Source organism: Danio rerio, chromosome 22 (assembly GCF_049306965.1).
Source record: "Danio rerio strain Tuebingen ecotype United States chromosome 22, GRCz12tu, whole genome shotgun sequence".
Classification (NCBI taxonomy): domain Eukaryota; kingdom Metazoa; phylum Chordata; class Actinopteri; order Cypriniformes; family Danionidae; genus Danio; species Danio rerio.
The window spans coordinates 38,193,772-38,217,500 of NC_133197.1; the positions used below are offsets into that span (position 1 = coordinate 38,193,772).

The following is a 23,729-nucleotide window of genomic DNA, read 5'->3' on the forward strand; positions in this document are numbered from 1 at the left end:
TCCTCAAAGTTCCTCCATCCATCGACAGCACCATCCACTCGCATTTAAGTCCTTGTCCTTAAACAGGTTATTGATGATTATTGGACAGACCCCTGTGGCCCTTTTGCATCTCTCAAAGTCTCTGAGCTCTCCACTGAAAAATGCAAAAAGGGAGTCAGAATGAGGTCAGGAGACGAGCGTACAGTTTGGGATCTTCAGATCGGAGAACGGGACATCCATAAAACATCCCAAGTGTGAAGGGTTAAGCTACTTGTTAGGAAAGGATAAGAGGATTGATTGCGTTGACTAAAACGTTTAACCACAACCCTATTGAAAGACATGGTCAACGTTTTTTAATCATAAAATATCAAACAATGACTGGAATACTGCTCTACATTTAGCTGATTTATGTACAAATATCATACACATTTTTTAAAAGAATTTAGAAAAACAGAGATATAAGCAATTTTAACTACTGAGGCAGAGTGTGTTTATGCTAACAATGTCACACTTTATAGAAAACAAATCTATTTAATAATACAAAAACTGCTAATAATAATAATAATAATAATAATAATAATAATAATAATAGACCTTTTACGCAAAACCGGAAGTACGTCAACAACGTGTAAACCCAGTTCCGGTGTGAGTTTTTTTGGCGGAGAAAAGGCAGCTAGAGTGTTTTCGGCGAGCCTGACTTGTCTTCCGAAGTTAATAAAATAAGTAATTAAATACATGCAATTAAAATAGGGGAGAGCGGGGCACAGTTGTAACACACTTGTTTTAAATACTTCCACACATGCTAGTATGATAAAACTTCGTGTATTTACTAGATTTCACAGCAATAAATTGTTTCATTATTAAAAAATATATATTTTATTTTATTAGTTGAGTTTCGTGAACAGCTTATATTATTAACATTAATTTGTTCAGGTAGATATGCATAACGGTACACATAGGTGACTAGCGTTAACTAAATACACTTTGAGCAATCTTAACTGCAGGTGGGATAGTGGTTTAAGTTGGTTCTTATTTGCACATTCAGACTTTCCCTTTAACAATATAATTTATTTAAAGTATTATTTGCAAACTCTAAATAGCGAAATCATATTAGCAGCCAATGACTATCAAAGTACAGCATTGTTAACAGTCAAATAACCAATGTTAATGTTGTTTTCAAGTCATGTTTGCATGGCTATTTCGATCGTATATTCAAAGTAACATAGTAAATAATATAGAGACTTCTAAATAAACGAATGTGTGAATATAACAACCAACTTTACCTCAATGCAGGTAGGTGTGTCACATAGTCGTGATCCATCCTCGCTGTTTAGACTGTTTAGCTGTTTAGACTGACGTTTGTAGGTTCTGTCATATACTGACTCCCTTCTCAAAGGAGCTGTAAAGTTGTTCCAAGGGAATAGGCTCGGGACAACACCACTCTTCAGGCGGCGAACGACGCAGCCACCACTGTAATCATCTGGAGCGAAGTGCCGGCTGCAGACATAGGTGCTACCTGTTTTACATTAAAACTACGCCCTTCCTCTCTTCGGATCGCCTGTATCCATTTGGGTTTCAGGTTTGGATCCACAGGAAAAGAATGAAATGAAAGGTAGGGCTGTTTTTGGTTAGAAGACGAACAGCGTGGAACACAACAGAAACTGCGATTCTTCGACTCTGACATTTTTCGTATCTGCCGCTATGATAACAGGAAGTTCTAATGCACTACATTGACGTATTTCCGTTCGAAAAATGCGGAAGTGCGTAAAAGGTCTATAATAATATGCAAATGCAAAATGCAAATAAAATGCAAAATGTGACAACGAAAACCTTTACTGTTGCTTACCTTGTTTGCAGGAAAAATGGGAGAAAAATTACACCTGAAACACTTCATCACTTGGCGTCTTCAGTCCCTAAACGTCTTCTTAAGTGTTATTGAAAACAATGCCAACATTACAAATAGTAAGTGCTTTACTGTTCCAACTTTTTTAAATGTAAGAATCAAAATTGGAATGTGTTTATTTTAAAATAAGTAAATAAATAAATAAAAGTCACGAGGAACACACTAAATAATGTTCATTGTATTCTCTGCATTGAAAATCAAGTCAATTAAATGTCAATTTAAAAATCGCTTCTTTCTTTTTTCTATTGAACTTTTTCTGATTTGGGGTTGTATTTTTACTCTCATTTACCCTAAAAGTTTTTGTCCTTTTATCTTCGAACACTTCAGATTTAATTCTAGAGTAATATGAAACTCTACCACTCTTCTGTCCAGCATCTGACCTCTTTTCTCCTGTTTTTCTTGTACACAAGCTGTAAAACCAGCCGTCGACGATCCATTCAGCCAGCAAAGCACTGTTTGACCTCTGACCCTTCACCCGCCTTGCCCTTACTTTTTCACACTCTGACAGCTTTTTGTGAAGGAAGTCCTTCAGATGGATTGGTACGGAAGAAGTCAACGCTATCCTGAAGAGAAAAGGCTGATATGAAAGAGCCTTCATTTGCAGCATCCCTCTTAAAACACTGCTATCAATCTTCTTTTTCTGGCCAGTCCTTCAGTATTTACCAACTGTTCATCGGAGGGCCTGTTGTTTGCCTACTGCTCACTTGCTGGAGATTAGAAGAGCTCAAATTTCTCACTTTATTTACAACAAACAGAGCTGGAAATCAACTGGACTAGCAAAAAGTCATGCTGAATCTCTCTTGCAAACAGAAGTCTTAGAGGCAGTTTGTTTTTATATTTTCTTTCTAGTCTTACCATGATCGCGACTTAATTTTCTCATGATGTACAGATATTGAAACTCATTATCAAGTTCTCACAACTTTTTCTTGTGATCTTGACATAAATTGTTGTTTTCTCATTCTCACTACTTAATTTTCTTGTCATCTCAACATATCAAAATTTGTTTTTGTGTTCTCACGACTTAATTTTCCACATATCAGAAGTCATTTTCGCATTTTCACAACAGTTTTCTTATGATGTCGACGTATTGAAAGTCGTTTTATTGTTCTCAGGATTTATATTCTCATGATCTTGATTTATCGAAAGTCATTTTCTTGTGACCACAACTTAATTCTCTTGTGATCTTGACATATCGAAAGTCATTTTCTTATTCTCATGACTTTTTGTTTAGATCACAAGAAAGTTGTTTACTCGTTTTTGCAACTTAATTTTTTCTGTCATCTTGTCATATCAAAAGTCATTATTGAGTTTTCTCAACTCTATTTTCTTGTGTCTTCTTGACATATCAAGTCAATTTCTCATTCTCACAACTTCATTTTCCTATGATCTTGAAATATCGAAAGTCGTTTTTTTGATCTTACAACTTTATTTTCTTGGGATCTTGACATATAAAAAGTCATTTTCTCGTTCTCACTACTTCATTTTCTTGTCATCTCAACATATCAAAAATAGTTTTTGTGTTCTCGACTTAATTTTCTACATATCAGAAGTCATTTTTGCACTTTTACAACAGTTTTCTTAAGATTTTGACATATTGAAAGTAATTTTCTTGTTCTCACAACTTAATTTTCTAGTCATATCAACTTCAAATGTTGTTTTTTTGTGACCACAACTTAATTCTCTTGTAATCTTGACATATCGAAAGTCATTTTCTTATTCTCATGACTTTTTGTTTAGATCACAAGAAAGTTGTTTACTCGTTTTTGCATCTTAATTTTTTCTGTCATCTTGTCATATCAAAAGTCATTATTGAGTTTTCTCAACTCTATTTTCTTGTGTCTTCTTGACATATCAAGTCAATTTCTCATTCTCACAACTTCATTTTCCTATGATCTTGAAATATCGAAAGTCGTTTTTTTGATCTTACAACTTTATTTTCTTGGGATCTTGACATATAAAAAGTCATTTTCTCGTTCTCACTACTTCATTTTCTTGTCATCTCAACATATCAAAAATAGTTTTTGTGTTCTCGACTTAATTTTCTACATATCAGAAGTCATTTTTGCACTTTTACAACAGTTTTCTTAAGATTTTGACATATTGAAAGTAATTTTCTTGTTCTCACAACTTAATTTTCTAGTCATATCAACTTCAAATGTTGTTTTTTTGTGACCACAACTTAATTCTCTTGTAATCTTGACATATCGAAAGTCATTTTCTTATTCTCATGACTTTTTGTTTAGATCACAAGAAAGTTGTTTACTCGTTTTTGCATCTTAATTTTTTCTGTCATCTTGTCATATCAAAAGTCATTATTGAGTTTTCTCAACTCAATTTTCTTGTCTTCTTGACATATCAAGTCAATTTCTCATTCTTACAACTTCATTTTCCGATGATCTTGAAATATGGAAAGTCGTTTTCTTGATCTCACAACTTTATTTTCTTGTCATCTCAACATATCAAAAATAGTTTTTGTGTTCTCACGACTTAATTTTCTACATATCAGAAGTCATTTTTGCACTTTCACAACAGTTTTCTTAAGATTTTGACATATTGAAAGTCATTTTCTTGTTCTCACAACTTAATTTTCTAGTCATATCAACTTCAAATGTTATTTGATTGTGACCACAACTTAATTCTCTTGTGATCTTGACATATCGAAAGTAATTTTCTTATTCTCATGACTTAATTTTCTTGTGATCTAAACAAAAAATGTTTACTTGTTTTTGCGACTTTATTTTTCTGTCATCTTGTCATATCAAAAGTCATTATTGAGTTCTCACAACTCAATTTTCTTGTCTTCTTGACATATCAAGTCAATTTCTTATTCTCACAACTTCATTTTTTATATGATCTTGAAATATGGAAAGTCGTTTTCTTGATCTCACAACTTTATTTTCTTGTCATCTCAACATATCAAAAATAGTTTTTGTGTTTTCACGACTTAATTTTCTACATATCAGAAGTCATTTTTGCATTTTCACAACATAGTTTTCTTATGATCTCGATGTATTAAAAGTCGTTTTATTGTTCTCACAATTTATATACTCATGATCTAGACATATCGAAAGTCATTTTTTTGTTCTCACAACTTAATTTTCTAGTCATATCAACTTCAAATGTTGTTTTCCTGTGACCACAACTTAATTCTCTTGTGATCTTGACATATCGAAAGTCATTTTCTTATTCTCATGACTTAATTTTCTTGTTATCTAAACAAAAGTTGTGTATTCGTTTGTAGCGCTGCCATATAATTGAGTCATGCTGACTGTCAAACTCATTCAATAAGTGAATAGGCCATCCAGTAAAGCGTACTCACGGTTTTTGTAGCTCCAAATATACCAACATGAGTTATGGAATTTTATTTTAGATTCTTTATTTTGAAGGGATAAGGTGAGGTGAATGTGTCTGTGCTCTATTGCCTGTTCCGTATATATATATATATATATATATATATATATATATATATATATATATATATATATATATATATATATATATATATATATATATATATATACACACACACACACATTTACATAACATACACACCACAAGGGGGAGATAGAGGGCACATGGACACTGCTCACTTTGTCATCTGAAGAAGCCAGAGGAGCACATGGAGTAGGAGTTTGCTAAATCTACCTTTTTTCTTGTTTCGTGTGCGAAGGACAACTGTTTTGCGTGGATTTTGTGCTCTTTTTGGACTCATTAGTCTTGCAGAACCACAGTAAAGACTATCCATGGAGAACATTTGATGTAGTGCAACTTGACATGGTTCCAATTATCTAGACTCAAACTGTGGGGTGAGCGTATATTTTGCACATACACTCATTCACAGACTTTTGGACTTTGCAAACACACATATAAATACCTACATACACACACACACACACACACACACACACACACACCCAAATGGGGATTCACCAGTTTTGTATTGTGTTATTGTATAAATGTGGTTTGTTTTTGTTTTATTGTTAGGACATCTTCAAAGAAACTTGTGATTCCAATGCATAAAGTATTCATTAATCTATGATAAAATTTGAATACTAAAACTAGAGAATTGAACTTTTTTTTAAAATTGTGTATCCCGTTGATTTAAAGATGAGCGATACACGTTTTCGCGACTCAATTTCCCTATTATTTTGTCATTTCAAAGTCATTTTCTTGTTCTCGCAACTTTATTTTTCTAGTCATATCAACTTCAAATGTTGTTTTCTTGGGACCACAACTTAATTTTCATGCCTTCTTGACATATCAAGTCAATTTCTCATTCTGACAACTTAATTTCCTATGATCTTGAAATATCGAAAGTCGTTTTCTTGATCTCACAACTTTATTTTCTTATTCTCATGACTTTTGTTTAGATCACAAGAAAATTGTTTATTCTTTTTGCGAATTAATTTTCATGTTATCTTGTCATAACAAAAGTCATTATTGAGTTCTCACAACTCAATTTTCTTGTCTTCTTGATATATCAAGTTAATTTCTCATTCTCACAACTTAATTTTCTATGATCTTGAAATATCGAAAGTCGTTTTCTTGATGTCACAACTTTATTTTCTTGTGATCTTGACATATCCAAAATCGTTTTCTCATTTGCATGACTTCATTTTCTTGTGACCTCAAAATATCAAAAATAGTTTTTGCATTCTTGCAACTTAATGTTCTTATGGATACAAACAGTCTGCTAAAGAGATGAGTCTTTAAAGTGTGTGTGGCGTTATCACTGAAGTGGACTCATCATACAGAACTTTGCTTCACACTTACCACCTTCACAATCAGTTGTTGCTGTTTCGCTAGAATAAATACTTGAAAGTCTCAATCCTCATTGTCTTCCTTGTGTGGCCGTGACACCTATAAACATTTTTGGAGATCGCCAATTATGTAGCCAGAGGTAGAGTTGCTCGATTTTGGGGAAAATCATAATCACCATTATTTTGGTCATAATTGTAATCATGATTATTCAAAACGATTATCAGTTAAAGTCAAAATTATTAGCGCTCCTGAGAATTTTTTTTAAATAAATGTTTCCCAAATTTAACAGAACAAGGAATTTTCACAGTATTTCCTATAATATTTTTTTCTTCTGAAGAAAGCCTTATTTGTTTTTTTTTATTTCGGCTAGAATAAAAGTAGTTTTAAATATTTTGAAACCCATTTTAAGGTCCATATTATAAGCACCTTTAACCAATAAATGTTTTTGATTGTCTGTAGAAGAATCTACTATTATACAAGTCCTTCAGTCAAAAGCAGTGAGGGATTTTCTCGTTTTGTTGTATGATTAATAATCATAAAAACAGGCGGCAGCAGGAACATCGCGCGCTTTCCCTTTAATGGTTTCTCTTTCACGTCTTTTAATCCTCAACCCGTATGTTTATTACACAAATGAGGGTTAATATGAATAATCACTAAACTCCGCGTTTTGACACCTATTTGACCATTAAGCGCTCGCGTTAAGATGAATTTAGATGTGTGCGCTGACTGAGCTCTGCTCGTCTCAGTGTGCAAATGAGACCGCATGCTTCTGTGAGTGCGCGCCGCACACACACACATAAGCACAGGGTCTTTCGCGCTGCTGAGTTAATAATCGTTTATCTCGATTAATGGTTTTTCATAATCGTTAGAAGCTAAAATCGAACTCGAATTTTCGATTAATTGCACAGCCCTAGCCAGAGGCTACGGGGCGGTATGATGCTGTTACTTTTTGTGCTTACCAGCAGACCGCTTACCTTCATGTATATGAGTTTTCCGCTGTTACCAGTTTGTCCAGTGGCTCACCGCATATGTCGGAGGATTTTAGATGCAGAGAGAAGTTGACCTCAACAACAGGATTCAAGTTTTGGTTAGAGTGATTCCAGAAAGCAGGTAAAACAAAAGCCTAAGAACAAAATAAACAAGTAAACAACAGGGTGAGAATGTGGTAAGATCTGAAAACATAGTAAAAATCAGGCTGCCATGAGAGATGGGTTTCGGTTGGGTTAAGGCAGGGGTGGCCAACCCTGTTCATGGAGAGCCACCTTCCTGCAGATTTCAGTTGCTACCCATATCAAACACACCTGAACCAATTAATTAGGACCTGAACACCACGTGATAATTACAGGCAGGTGTGTTTGATATGGGTTGCAACTGAAACCTGCAGGAAGCTGGCTCTCCAGGATCAGGGTTGGCCACCCCTGGGTTAAGGGAAGAAGGAGGGTGGGGGGATTGGTCGGTCAATGAGTCAGTCAGTTGACAACAGCCTTGGGTAGATTTTTGTGACAACAGCGGGCGAATAGCACCCAAGAGAAAATTTTGACAGCGACCTCTAGTACCTGGACATATTCCTTATAGCTCCTGGGACATATTCGCTGCTCTCCAGAAATGTATATAGGGGTACGTAATCAGAAAGAACATGGGTTAAAAAAAAAAAAACTTATAAAACATTTTGTTCTTTCATCATGGCAAAGATAAAATAAATGCAAGTTATTAAATATTAGTTTTTTAAACCATTCTCTACGTTAAATAGCAGTCAGAAAATATTTGAAAAATAATTAATATTTGTCTAATATTTTATATGAATATTTTATATAATAAATCAGTCATTAACTGTATATAAATGCATTACAGTCTACAGTAAATCTGACCTTATGCTTTTAAATGTTATAAGAAAAACACTCAAACACAAGAGTTATACTTTGAGTAGTTTTTTAATACGCTTTTCAGATTTGAAGTACATCACAAGTGCACATTCAATCCAACTAAATAACGTAATGTATTTATAAAAGGAAGGTTGAGCTCCTTCGTTTGTCTCCCAGTGGAATTAATTATGTTTTTTTTATGTTTTATTATTCTCCCTGGTTGAATTGAGTGTTTACCTGAAAACGGAGCTCTGGAAAGCCGTTTTGAGTCATCAATAAAGTGCTCTCGCTGCCAGACGCTGGTGTTTAAGTGCTGACTTGCTTCTGAATGCCCTCAACGCTCTTTCGCCATTAATCACGGTGAAGAGATCACTAGCACTTATTCACGCTTATCTGGAAGAGAATAAATCAAGAGGAATGCGGACGGTTTGCCGCAGTCCATGCATGTGCGCCATAAAGTCGAGTGCTTTTTACAATTCCTTTAACCTCCAGTTGAAGCACTGCTTAAAAACAATTCATTATTATGATTCCTTTAACTGCTGGCACACTTACTGAGAATAGAATGAATGTATATTTCATTGCATTATTATGTGTTACTTTTACTGAAACAAATCTAAACAAATAGATGGAAAAATACATTAATATGTTGCTTTTAAAGCGATTAAGTGATTTTAATGTAAAAAAAAATGAGTAAATCTGTTGCGTTTAAAGCGATTAGTTGACTTTACTGTAAAAAGTGAGTAAACCTGTTGCTTTTAAAGCGATTTGTTGATTTTACTTTAGAAGCAACATATTTACTCACTTTTTAAAGCGATTAGTTGACTTTACTATACAAGTTATTAAACATGTTGCTTTTAAAGTGATTAGTTGACTTTACTTTAAAAAAATTAAATAAATTTGTTGCTTTTAAAGTGATTAGTTGACTTTACTTATATTAAGTGCCACACACAGACACACCCACACACATCGCATGTTTAATGTTTTAATAATGAATTAATAATAAATAAACTACCATTGCTCAGTTAAACCCATTAAAAATCAACCAGACTAATATAGTATATAGTTAATAAACTAATTCTCAATAAATTATTGTTGCTCAATTAAACCGTTAACTATGGCTAACAAATTATTACTTAATACATTACTGATTTTTAGTAACATCTATAAAAAATCAACCATTAAAAATCCAAATTATTATGTTTATAGACTATGACAATATGATTAATAAATTCTGTTGGTCATTAACATTAATCAAAAAACAATAAATCAGCGCCTAATATAAAAATTGCTCTACAATATTATGTTTAATAATTGAAAACATTACTGTTACACAGTAAAATAAAATAAATTAATTAATTGCTTAACTATAACAACTAATAAGTAATTAGTTGTTATTAATAATTAAAAACATATAATTAATAGATTATTTTTGCTCAAATAAATAAATCAATAATCTGTAAAATCTGTATTAATGATTACTTTACGTTTAGACTAAGGTATTATGGCAAATAATTTATTACTTCAATTATTGATGCTCAGTAACATCTATCAAAAATCAAGCACGATAATATAATTATTAAATTGTTAAAATATGTTGCTTGTTAACATTGATCAAAAAATCAGCCACTAATTATGAAGATTGCTAAAAATATTGTTTAATAAATTAATAAATGACTGTTTTTTTCCGTAATATCCAATTATATAACCTACTTTGTTTACATTTAATATTGTAATTTACAAGAAAACCTTTTTTTTTTTTTTTCAGAGATGTATGGTTGAAGGTAACCAAGCATAAGGACAGATGGTGCTCACTGGCCATGTGGTCTCAATTTTCCTTTGCCCTGACATTATTTACTGGCTTTGGAGTCAGGAAATAATGGAGTCAAGAAAAGACGAAACTCCTCTCTGTTGACATGCTCCACTTTTAATGATACTAAGAGGTAAAAGCTCACAATGGATGTTGCCAGCAGCACCTTCTTTATTCCTGACAGGATTATTACCTCCTGGTGCTCCACCTCATCAAAGGAAAACATTGCCGTGAGATGGATTCCCTCCCTTCAAGACTTACGGCTTTGCTAGCAGAGGCTACGCTGACCTTTTTTGCATCTTGTTATTTGCTCATATTTTTTTTCTTCTTTTCTTAGCCTGAAGCCTCAGGAAAGTCTTATTAGTTGTTCTCTCTCTCTTTCTTTCGCTCTCTTTGTACCAGTTTGGTAGTGCACTATCGGGAATGTTTACATGTCAGTGATGTATTTAAAACAGAATTTTAAAAAAATGTTTAGCATACAGACAACTAAATTGTTAAAATAATCCCCATGGATCCGTAAAAGGCAGCTAAAAATGGTGTATTACTGGATATATGCCAGGACAGTAGTTGGTGATGTGACTATAGTAGAGTAACTAATGACTAATGGCAAACAAACCTGTTGCTTTTAAAGTGATTAGTTGACTTTACTGTAAAAAGTGAGTAAATATGTTGCTTTTAAAGCGATTAATTTAATTCAATTCAATTCAACTGTTTATTGTCATGTGCACAGTAAGGAAACACGTCTCCCTGTACAATGAGATTCTTACTTTGCCGTCCACAGTGAAGTCATACACACAACATACACATCATACACAACATACACATAAATACAAATATATACACAGAAGTGACTAGATTAGTTGACTTTACTATAAAAAGTGAGTAAATCTGTTGCTTTTAAAGCGATTAGTTGACTTTACTGTAAAAAGTGAGTAAATCTGTTGCTTTTAAAGCGATTAGTTGACTTTACTATACAAGTTATTAAACATGTTGCTTTTAAAGCGATTAGTTGACTTTAATGTAAAAAGTGAGTAAATCTGTTGCTTTTAAAGCGATTAGTTGACTTTACTGTAAAAAGTGAGTAAACCTGTTGCTTTTAAAGCGATTAGTCGACTTTACTGTAAAAAGTTAGTAAATCTGTTGCTTTTAAAGCGATTAGTTGACTTTACTGTAAAAAGTGAGTAAACCTGTTGCTTTTAAAGCGATTAGTTGACTTTACTGTAAAAAGTGAGTAAATCTGTTGCTTTTAAAGCGATTAGTTGACTTTACTGTAAAAAGTGAGTAAACCTGTTGCTTTTAAAGCGATTAGTTGACTTTACTGTAAAAAGTGAGTAAATCTGTTGCTTTTAAAGCGATTAGTTGACTTTACTGTAAAAAGTGAGTAAACCTGTTGCTTTTAAAGTGATTAGTTGACTTTACTGTAAAAAGTGAGCAAACCTGTTGCTTTTAAAGCGATAAGTCGACTTTACTGTAAAAAGTGAGTAAATCTGTTGATTTTAAGCGATTAATTGACTTTACAGTAAAAAGTGAGTAAACCTGTTGCTTTTAAAGTGATTAATTGACTTTACTGTAAAAAGTGAGTAAACCTGTTGCTTTTAAAGCGATTAGTTGACTTTACTGTAAAAAGTGAGTAAATCTGTTGCTTTTAAAGTGATGAGTTGACTTTACTGTAAAAAGTGAGTAAATCTGTTGCTTTTAAAGCGATTAGTTGACTTTACTGTAAAAAGTGAGTAAACCTGTTGCTTTTAAAGCGATTAGTTGACTTTACTGTAAAAAGTGAGTAAATCTGTTGCTTTTAAAGTGATGAGTTGACTTTACTGTAAAAAGTGAGTAAATCTGTTGCTTTTAAAGCGATTAGTTCACTTTACTGTAAAAAGTGAGTAAACCTGTTGCTTTTAAAGTGATTAGTTGACTTTACTGTAAAAAGTGAGCAAACCTGTTGCTTTTAAAGCGATTAGTCGACTTTACTGCAAAAAGTGAGTAAATCTGTTGATTTTAAAGTGATTAGTTGACTTTACTGTAAAAAGTGAGTAAACCTGTTGCTTTTAAAGCGATTAGTTGACTTTACTGTAAAAAGTGAGTAAACCTGTTGCTTTTAAAGCGATTAGTTGACTTTACTGTAAAAAGTGAGAAAACCTGTTGCTTTTAAAGCGATTAGTTGACTTTACTGTAAAAAGTGAGTAAACCTGTTGATTTTAAAGCGATTAGTTGACTTTACTGTAAAAAGTGAGTAAACCTGTTGCTTTTAAAGCGATTAGTTGACTTTACTGTAAAAAGTGAGTAAACCTGTTGATTTTAAAGCGATTAGTTGACTTTACTGTAAAAAGTGAGTAAACCTGTTGATTTTAAAGCGATTGGTTGACTTTACTGTAAAAAGTGAGTAAATCTGTTGATTTTATAGTGATTAGTTAACTTTGCTGTAAAAAGTTTTTTTTTGAAGTTTACAAGAGGCACTAAAGGACATGTTTCTATGTCAGTAATGTAGTAAAAACTGTTTCTGATGTTTTAATGTTTTGCATACATACTGTACAACGAAATTGTTCAAATGACCCCAGGAATCTGTAAAAGCAACTGAAAAGGCTGCATTATTTATCCCAGGCCAGTAGTTATGATGTGACTATTGGTGTTTTCAAGTGCTGTTGGAATTACTATCATAAAAGTTGTGATTAAGGGTAGTTTATTTATTTATGTTTTTACTGTTTATGGCTTTTTCTCACTGTGTGTTCTTACAAGTACACTGCAAAAAAAAGCTTTTCTACTTATGCTGTGTTTACACCAGAAGTGACAAGTGCTAATAAATCATGTTATTTGCATGTAAATGGTGTAAACATTTTGAGTTAACTCGCTTTTCACATGTCAAATCCAGTTACTAAAAGTTGCAGATTCGCATCATGGGCAGTGCTTCTGTCTTCCTGGTGACTCTAGCTTCATTGCAAAATCAATAACATGGATTTTATTAAAAGAGTAGCTCTGTTTGTGCTTTAGGAAGGCTGAAAAACAGCGTAGATTTTTTGGCGCCGTGTCTGAGTGCCCTATATCCTTTCAGAGGTGCACCCAGCTCTGTGAGTTTATCAACTCCTCCAGAAACTGAACCTGGATGATGCAGGCTTTCAGCGGTGCTTCTGACTGAGCCCAGCCCAAACTGTAGCTCCTGATTGGTTAACACGAAGCGGTTGTCTGCTGAAGTTTTGATTTTCCAACTAGCACGATTCGCATGTAAGCCTGTCAAACGCGCAAAACACTCATCTTAAGGTGCTTTTTGGTCGCGTTTTCCATCAACGTTTAACGCCTCATGACTAAATAAAGGGCATCAATGTGATTGTGCACACCAACGCGCAAAAATGGCAGGCGTTAAAGTGTCATTTTTAAAAACCGCCTCATGCTCGTTTTTTTGTTTTGACGCACCGCAACAAAACCTTCTCCACCAATCAAATTGGCACTTTTTGTTCACGTGCATGGAGCAGCTGAAGTTACAGTAAACAGCACTTGGAGGCGCTCAAGCGCAAAACTGTCAATGTGAGCACACATTGAAGAAGATGCCCAGAGGCGATATGAACGTGCTCTGGTGAACAATAATCATTTCTTCATTTACAAGCGGGTGTCAGAAGCTTAAAGTTGTGTAGTGCCATCTAATGTCGAGTGATTTTGCATGCTCTTCTGCTTGATGCCAGTGAAAATGGCCTGGGTTTGAATCCGGAGAGACATCCAGAAGAACGGTGACGATAAACGCAAATGAAAATCAAACTGGTGTGTACGAGCCTTTAATGTCTGTTCACGTTTTTGCACTGACTTAACATGTAACTCACTTGCGCTTGACGCTTCATCTGCCTCTGGGGCGAGCACACTATTAGAGGTTTTGTCTCGTTTCTAATCCAAATATCTAAAAATTCCTAAATCAAGAAGCATTTATTAGACAAGCAGAACAATATTGTCTTGTTTTCAGGAATGAAATGCAAAAATTAAGGCAGTTTTAACTTAAAACAAGCCGAAAAATCTGCCAATGGGGTGAAGAAAATGTATTGTTTTCACATTTATATAAGATTAGTTTGTTCAAAGACGTTATTTTTTGCTTGTCTAGAAATAGCTTCTTGGTTTAAGAATCTATATCTCTATCTTTCTGTCTGTCCTTTCGTCCATCTGTCTATTTGCTTATCCATTCATCCGTCCGTGTCATAAGTCATAAACATTCTATTATTTAATTTTACTTTTCTCTACAGACGCACACGCACCATCAATTCTAGCATCCGTCAAGTTCGAGGGCGTCATCAGAATCTGCTGCTCATTATTAAAGGGCCAGCAGAGTCTCCTCAGGGTCTGTTCCAGTCAGCAGGAAGCATCCCAACGGTCTGCCGTCCCATTCAGCCCCCGCCTGGCACAGAACAGCTGAAGTGCCATTGTGACTTAATGGCGTTCATGCCGGCGGGCCCAGGATCCGAACAGCGGCCCCTGACACGGCCTCTCAGGTACTTACAGGCCACGCCGCAGATGGGGAAAACCTACGTGACATAGACACCGTTTCCAAGTCAATTATTGCAGCGCTAGTCCCGAGCGAGACACCAATCTCCTTTATGCCAGCGTCTTTCGCCCAAACACAATTACAGAAATGTATTGGAAGGGGCAGGAAAGTGAGAAACGCTGTTAAAAACAGGACTGTCTGAATCTGCGCACTTTAAATCCAAACCATAGAGCTTTTAGCCTTGACAGGCGGTTTCAGGAGTCAAACTTCATTGATTCATTCTTTAATTTTCGGCTTAGTCCCTTTATTAATCTGGGGTCACCACAGCGGAATGAACCGCTAGCTTATCCAGCATGTTTTGCGCAGTGGATGTCCTTCCAACTGCAACCCATCATTGGGAAACATCAATCCATTCTCAATCACACACATACACTACAGATAATTTAGCTTACCCATTTTCCATATACCGCATGTCTTTGGACCGAAGAACCCAGAGGAAACCCACACAAACGTGGGGAGAACATGCAAACTCTACACAAAAATGCCAACTTATCCAGCCAAGGCTTGAACCAGCGACCTTCTTACTGTTAGGCGAGAGCACTACCCACTGTGCCACGGTGTCGTCGCGAAAAACTTCAGTTTCTTTAAAAAATAAAGCATTTCTGCATGTGTTAACATGACTATTGGCATAAGAACATTCAGGATGGATGGGGAAAAGTAGGTTAATGTCACACAAACACACACAAACTATAATATTGTGAGAATTACAAGTGCAAAAAAGTCACAAAGTGATGTGGAACAAAGTCACATTCACACAAAGCAGTGTAGTTTTCAACACAGGCTCATTATTGATATGTACCTTGTATACATCTCTGGACAGCGTGAAATACATCCCAGGGAGATTTATTTATTTATTTTATTTTTTTGGAGATTTTGATTTGATAATAGTGTATCGATATGTACACTTTTTCAGATCTCAAACTTCTCTCACAAATGCCATTGGTGTCTGCTCTTCTCGTGAAAATCAACCAGAGGCCGCTGTCGATTGACTGACTGATATCTCCACCCACCCCCTTCCGTTAACACAACCAATAGTGTTTTCTAAAGCACCGATTGACCTCATCACCCTCTCCCTAAACGCAACCAACAACTATACCCATACTAAATAACATTTCTCAGTAGCATGGCGGTAACATCGCTACTTTTATATCGAATAGCTTTTCAGTATCGAAGCTATTTTGTTAGTGAAGTAACACAGTAGCGTCCACACAAGCTACATTTACCAATCTTGGCTCAATAAGTGACAGCACCGACATTCACAGAGTTGTGAGGCTGGTGTTTAGCCGATTAGAGTAAATCCATATGATGGCAAGAATGACGATTTCTTCTTTTTCCTGTTTAATGGTGTTTGACAGCAACGTTTTTGGTGTGTTACTGCCACCTCTGGTGAAACTTGCTTTATGGAAGGAGGGTTAGGTTTTATAGGATTTTTTTTGTTTTGTTTTAGCTGTTATATACTTTAATGTGTTTGTTTGGTACAGCATATTATTTACAGTAAATAACTGAACTGAACTATTCTGCCTCATATGTTTCATTGAGAGTTTTCTTGATCACTAAGATATGACTGACTTGGATTTAAGTTGCTTCGATTTAAAAAATTAAAATTGTAAAAACAGCTTAGATGTAGCTAAGCTACTTTTGCCATGTAGCTTTTAGCTTAGCTTGCTACGTTTCCCAGGGGGTAGCTTTTAGTGTAGTTAAGCTACATTTTAAGTAGAGTAGCTAATAGCTTAGCTCCCTACATTTTTGTAAGTAGCTTGCCCAACACTGGATTAAGGGTAGTTGTTAATAAAAAAGAATTATTGAGTAATTTCCTAAATAAATGAAAGATACTCTATAAATACTGATTTTACGTTACTGTGAGGATTGGGTTCAGGTTTGGGGTGGGTGTAGACATTAATAAAATACAGTTATTCTGTAATTTAATAAATAAATAATTCTCACTAACGTCCAGCCGCACCTGTATCCCTTCTACAGTGTAAAAAAATGACTCAACTTAACATTTTTAGGGCAACCCTGCTGAAAAATCCAGCTTAAACCAGCCTGGGCTGGTTTTAGCTGGTTGACCAGCCTGGTTTTAGAGGGATTTTGGCCATTTCCAGCCATTTCCAGCCTGGTCTTAAGCTGGTTAAAGTCTTGGTTTAGCCTGGTCTTAAGTCTTGGTTTAAGCTGGACATAGCTGGTTTTGGCTGGTCAAGCTGGTTTTAGCTGGTCATCTCCCAGCCTGACCAGCTAAGACCAGGATGGAAATGGCTGGAAACCAGGCTGGAAATGGCCAAAACCCCTCTAAAACCAGCCTGGTCGACCAGCTAAAACCAGCCAACCAGTCTAGGCTGGTTTAAGCAGTTTTTTTCAGTAGGGAACAAACTTCAGGACATTTTTGAATTGATTCAACCATCAACCCAATTACTGCTCTTGACTCTATTTAAGTTGAGTAAACTCAAAATGTCCTAAAGTTTGTTGCCTTAAAATGTTAAGTCAACTTCTTTTAACAGTGCAACAATAAGTCTTTTCCAAGTCAATAATCGAAGAGAGCGCAGAGCGAGATACCAGTCTTGCTTATGCCAGTGTCTTTTGCCTAAACGCAGATACAGAAATGCATTGGAAGGGGCAAGAAACCGAGAAATGCCATTAAAAACAGGACTGTCTGAATCCGCACACTTTAAATCCAAACCGCTTGGAGCTTTGAGCCTTGACAGGCGGATTCAGGAGTTTCTCAGCCTGCTTTCAGGAACGGAGTGCAGAAGTCGGCTTAGATTACACAGATAAAAGGTCACCGAGCCACTCAATCGCTGTCAAAACGCTGCGTTTGTTTAAAGTGTTCTTTCTTCACTTCATTACTCTTCATTGATTTACTCTCTTTGTGCGCTGCCGTTCTGACACACACCAATTTGCTGTCATTTTTTCCCCGCAGACACGTTTTTGCTGCCCACCTTTTTGCTTGTGTCCTCTTAAGCATTGCACCAGCGAAGGCAATTATAACATGAAAGAAATGTCTTGAAACGTCCAGATGGCTTTGAAGGTTAAAAAGAGGCAGAATTATTGTACAGAATGCTGTTCGATAAACACCCGATGCTTGTTATGAATGGGGAAAAAATACATAACAGGTGATATAATGAAACGCTTTTATTAAGATTGTGAAAGCACAGATTTTGTATACCTGCATGTTTGTGTGTGTACAATACAATGCATCCGTAAAGTATTCAGAGCACTTCACTTTTTCCACATTGTTTTATGTTACTCTTATTCCAAAATGGATTAAACTCATTTATTTCCTTAATGTTGGAAAATAGTTTTTGAAATTGTTGCAAATTTATTACAAATAAAAAACCTTTGCTGTTAAATGCTGAATTGAGCTCGGGTACATTCTGTTTCCACTGATCATTCTTGAGATGTTTCAGGAGCTTCATTGGAGTTCACATGTGGTCAATTCAGTTGATTTGAAAAGGCATACACCTGTCTATATACGGTCCCAGGGTTGACAGTGCATGTCAAAACACAAACTAAGCATGAAGACAAAGGAATTGTCTGTAGACCTCCGAGACAGGATTGTCTCAAGGCACATAGCTGGGGAAGGTTCATCATCCGTAAGTAGAAAATGTTTGGAACCACCAGGACTCTTCCTAGAGCTGGCCGGTCATCTAAGCTGAGTGATCAGGGGAGAAGGACCTTAGTCAGGGAGGTGATCAATAACCCGATGGTCACATTGTCTGAGCTCCAGCGTTCTTCCATGAACAGAGGAAAATCTTACAAAAGGACAACCATCTGTGCAGCAATCCACCAATCAGGCTTGTATGGTAGAGTGGGCAGATGGAAGCCACTCCCCACCTGGAATTTGCCAAAAGGCATCTGAAGGACTCTCAAACTATAAGAAAATAGATTCTCCGGTCTGATGAGGGAAAGATGAATGCAGCAATGTACAGAGACATCCTAAATGAAGACCTGCTTCAGAGTGCTCTAAACCTCAGACTGGGGGAACGATTTATCTTCTAGCAGGACAATGACCCAAAGCACACCGCCAAAATATCAATGGAGTGGCTTGACGGCAACTCAAGAATGTCCTAGTGGCCCAGACAGAGCCCAGACCTAAATACTGAACGTCTCTGGAGAGATCTGAAAATGGCTGTACACCATGGCTTACCATGCAACCTGACAGAGTTCGAGATGTACGGCTGTTACGTAGCGGATGCACCCCGGTACGCACATAAGATTGAGGATGACCGCTATTAAAAAAGGTCACCCGGAGTCCCCGTTTCTGCTCCTGAAGCACACACACACATGCCAAGTTGTCAAAAAGGGGTAACAGATTTATTAAACAAAAAGATCAATGTCAGAATCAGGGAACAAAAAGGCCAAAACAACAAACAAAACAAGGTACGCTACCTAATATTAAACTTCTTACCTATTCCAAAAATAAAGTTCCATAAAAAAAGCATACAATTCTACCCTCCATAACTAACCACAAAACCGGAGAAAACTGGACAAAAGAAAAGGGCCTTCACTTTGATCATTCAGCATTAAGGTAAACATTAGCCACAGCTAACACATATGACTTTGAAACAGGGTTGTAGAAAGGAATTATATCATTAGCCACTGCTAATGCAGGTTACCATCCTATTACCGTAATTAACATAGTATCTCACCAGATTACTTTGGAAAAAGGTTTCAAACAGTAAGATCACTGCCACACAGATAACTCAGAGCGAAGTGCTCAGACACACACACAACAGCAAGGGGAAAGCGGAAGAGAACTCAATGAGGAGCGTCAACCGCGTGGTTGTAATTGTGGCCAAAGGTGCATCAACAAAGTATTGAGCAAAGTCAGTGAATACTGATGTACATGTGATTTTCAGGTTTTCTCTTATTAATAAATTTGCATCAATTTCAAAAAATATTTTCCACATTGTCATTATGGGGTATTGCGTGTCGAAATTTGATGAAATAAATGAATTTAGTCCACTTTGAAAAGGCTGTAACATAAACAGGTGGAAAAAGTAAAGCGCTATGAAAACTTGTGCACTGTTTGTGTGTGTGTGTGTGTGTGTATATATATATATATATATATATATATATATATATATATATATATATATATAAAACCACTACCTTTTATTTCTTCAAATGCTGTCTCTCCACATTTCTAAATGATCCTCTATTGGCATATACGACATGGGTTGTTGGCAAATGCTGCCCTGTGCGTCTTATCCAGCACAAGTCCACTGCGAATAAAGATTAAATGCATCCATAATGCACTTAAATACAGTTAGCAAGATTACATCCAATCCAATTTTTCATGGAGACATTGAAAAGGCAATTGAGATGACACCATAATGGCGGCTTCTGGTGCCCGGCAGGATACGGGGCAGCCAAATGCTCCCGCTGATGGAGTCCCTGTTCTGCCGCCATAACATGACAGAAAACTCAATTACCCTCCTTCTCCACCCCTACAGAACGGCCTTGTTTACTGGAGATTGATTCTGGCCGGCCTGAGCCAGAGACCAGCTGTCTATCCTCCAAAAAAAAAAAAAAAAAAACAGGCACCGAGGGATCAGGCGTTCCACGTCCAGTCAGACCAATCCTGTGTATATTCATGACGCCAATCGCTTTATCAAATTAGCCATTTTATAAAAGTAAATTAATTAATGTTGGAGTGGGATAATGTGGTTGTTATTTATTCTCTCCTCAGCGTTAATACATCGCAGATGCGATGATGAGAGAGTTTTGGTGGTAATGGCTGTGGTTCGACCGGTTGAAATTGATCATTAGATAGCCCTCATAAAGCAACATCATAATGTGTCAGACGGCCGTTATTTGCGCAGTAACATTCCTTTCTGCCTCATTTTCCACCGCCCACAGACGTTTATCAGTCATTTTGGCCAATTAAAATTGTTTTACAACTCTAGACTGCAGAGAGAGATTGGATATTTCCAATTAAATGTGCAATATTCAGATGAATTTGGTCTTGATCAGAAAAATAGTTTTCTTGTGTGTTTGGTGTGTTTTCCATCTTGTCATTGCGGCCCTATATTTTTATTAATATTAGTTTATTCATTTTTTTATCCATTAAGTCTACCAGCAACTATTTTTGACAGTGTTCCCTGCTGAAAAATCTAGCTTAAACCAGCCTAGGCTGGTTGGCTGGTTTTAGAGGGGTTTTGGCCACTTCCAGGCTGGTTTCCAGCCATTTCCAGCCTGGTCTTAGCTGGTCAAGCTGGGAGATGACCAGCTAAAACCAGCTTGACCAGCCTAGCCAAGCTGTGAGTCCAGCCAAAACCAGCTATGTCCAGCTTAAACCAAGCTGGTCAAGCTGGTTTTAGCTGGATTTGGCTGGTAATTTTCCAGCCTGACCAGCTAAGACCAGGCTGGAAATGGCTGGAAACCAGCCTGCAAATGCCCAAAACCCCTCTAAAACCAGCCTGGTCGACCAGCTAAAACCAGCCAACCAGCCTAGGCTGGTTTAAGCTGGAATTTTTAGCAGGGATAGATATTTATTCTTTCTTTTTACATTATTCATGTTTAAAAATGACAACACTACCTAAAAATTTTTGTGGATCTCAGTTGTAAGAGCAACAAATAATAACTTGACTTCTGGTTGATCATTTGGAAAAGTGGCAGAAGGTCTTTTTGGGATCTGCATCCCAATCATCACAAACACTGCAGAAGACCTACTGGAACCTGCATGGACCCAAGATTCTCTCAGAAATCAGTCAAGTTTGGTGAAGGAAACACATGGTTTGGGTTACATTCAGTATGGGGGCGTGCGAGAGATCTGCAACATCAACAGCCCGAGGTATCAAGACATTTGTGTTGCCCATTACATTACAAACCACAGGAGAGGGCAAATTATTTCACAGGATAGCGCTCCTCATACTTCAGCCTTCACATCAACGTTCCTGTAAGCAAAGGTCAGGGTGCACCAGGATTGGCCAGCCCAGTCACCAGATATGAACATTATTGAGCATGTCAAATTATAATTTTGAGACAAGGCATGATCAGACGGTCTATACCAGATGTCGAATTGGACATTCTAGGTTGACACATTCATATTTATTAAACAATGAAGAATCACCTAAATGTAATTACTGCCAGACTGCTCTTACCATCAAACATATTTTGTTGGAATGCAGAAGTTTAAATTCCATTAGACAACATTTTTATAAGAAGAGTACTTTAATGGACATTTTTAAAAACGTACCACCTGAAAGAGTATTTAATTTTTTTTTTTTCAAAAATAGAGCTGAAATATCATATTTAACTTTAAATAATTTTTTGTGTGAATTATATTTATTTCTATGTTATACATTTTTCTAAGTAACTTTTTTAGTGAAATACGGATTAGTTTTTTATCATGTAATATTTTAATGTATATCCATTTGGCCACGAAATAGCCATAAGTTGCTGATGTGGCAATAAATATGTAATAAATAAGTAAATATTGAGCACGTCTGGGGTAGGATGAAATAAGAGGTATTGAAGGTGAATCCAAAGAATCTTGATGAACTCTGGAAGTCCTGCAAATATGCTTTCTTAGCTATTCCAGATGACTTTATTAATGCGTAATTCGAGTCATTATAGTTCATATGACTGCTCGTTAATGCAAATCTCTAATCAGCCAATCACATTCAAGCAACAACAACGATCTGCTGCAAACCGAACATCAGAATGGGGAAGAAATGTGACTTAGGGGACTTTGAACACGGCAAGATTGTTGGTGCCAGACAGGCTGGTCTGAGTTTTTCAGAAACTGCTAATCCACTGGGTTTTTCATACACAACCATTCCCAGTGTTTACAGAGAATGGTGTGAAAAAGAGAAAGTATCCAGTGAGCGGCAGTTCTGTGGGCACAAATGCCTTGTTGGTGCCAGAGGTCAGAGGAGAATGGCCAGACTGATTCCAGCTGATAGAAAGGCAACGGTAACTCAAATAAGCACTCGATACAACCGAGGTCTGCTGAGGAGCATCTCTGAACGCACAACACGTCCAACCTTGAGGCAGATGGGCTACAGCAGCAGAAAACCACAACGGGTGCGGCTCCTGTCAGCTAAGAACAGGAAACTGAGGCTACAATTGGCACAAGCTTGCCAAAATTGGACAATAGAAGATTGGAAAAACATTGCATGGTCTGATTAGTCTGGATTTCTGCTGCCACATTCGGATGGTCGGGTCAGAATTTGGCGTCAACAACATGAAATCATTGCAAACTATTACAAATGTCAATGAAAGTCACTTTATCAAACTTTTCAAGGTTAAAAGTTGCTGAAATAAAAAGATCAAGCTCCCATTATGCAATCTAAGAGCAGAAATAAACGGGCGAAATAAAAAATAAATAAATAAACCACAAAGTACTGAAAACTGGTAATTTACGGATATTTTTTTACGAGTGTTTAAAAAAAACTCACTAATGCTTTTATTCTGAATCATAAACACAGGCTGGATGTTTGATGTCTGTTTTGGGCTCACCTGTGTTTGAACTTCATTAGGCTGAAACAGCGACTCTACGCACTGATCTGGAGTCAGTGTGAAGTCTTTGCCACCAGAAGAGCTTCACTCAACAGGACTGGATGCAGCTCATTTCCAGCTATCGGCTCTTTGATGTGCAGAAAGTTGAAGCCGTCGGAAGTCTGTGCAGTTTTTGGGCTTGACAGGCTAATTATCCGAGGAGAACACAGACGTTTACTGCAAAACATCTGAATCCAGGAGCTGGTCTGAACATGCTGATGAACTCAGGAGGTGAGCCGGGACTATTTCTTTTACACTTTATGACAACTTTATAGTTCTGTGGGTTCATGGGTTCAAGATGTATTAGAGAGAAGCAGAGGAGATCATTGTTGGGCATCCCCAGTAGTAAATAAAAAACCTATAATGATTAGCGTAGCTCTGTTCATAATGTATTTGAACAAA

At 36.4% G+C, this 23,729-nt stretch overlaps 2 long non-coding RNA genes across 2 annotated transcripts in view; one reads left to right on the forward strand and one right to left on the reverse strand.

Annotated features, from left to right (window-relative positions):
- The window catches only part of LOC141380251 (uncharacterized), a 495,770-nt gene that overhangs the window by 298,261 nt on the left and 173,780 nt on the right, over positions 1-23,729 (reverse strand). The window lies entirely within an intron of this gene.
- Positions 5,476-15,443, forward strand: LOC141380108 (uncharacterized). The gene is made up of 3 exons (XR_012397555.1): positions 5,476-5,688; positions 10,271-14,059; positions 14,530-15,443. It is a non-coding gene; the product is annotated as an uncharacterized lncRNA (long non-coding RNA).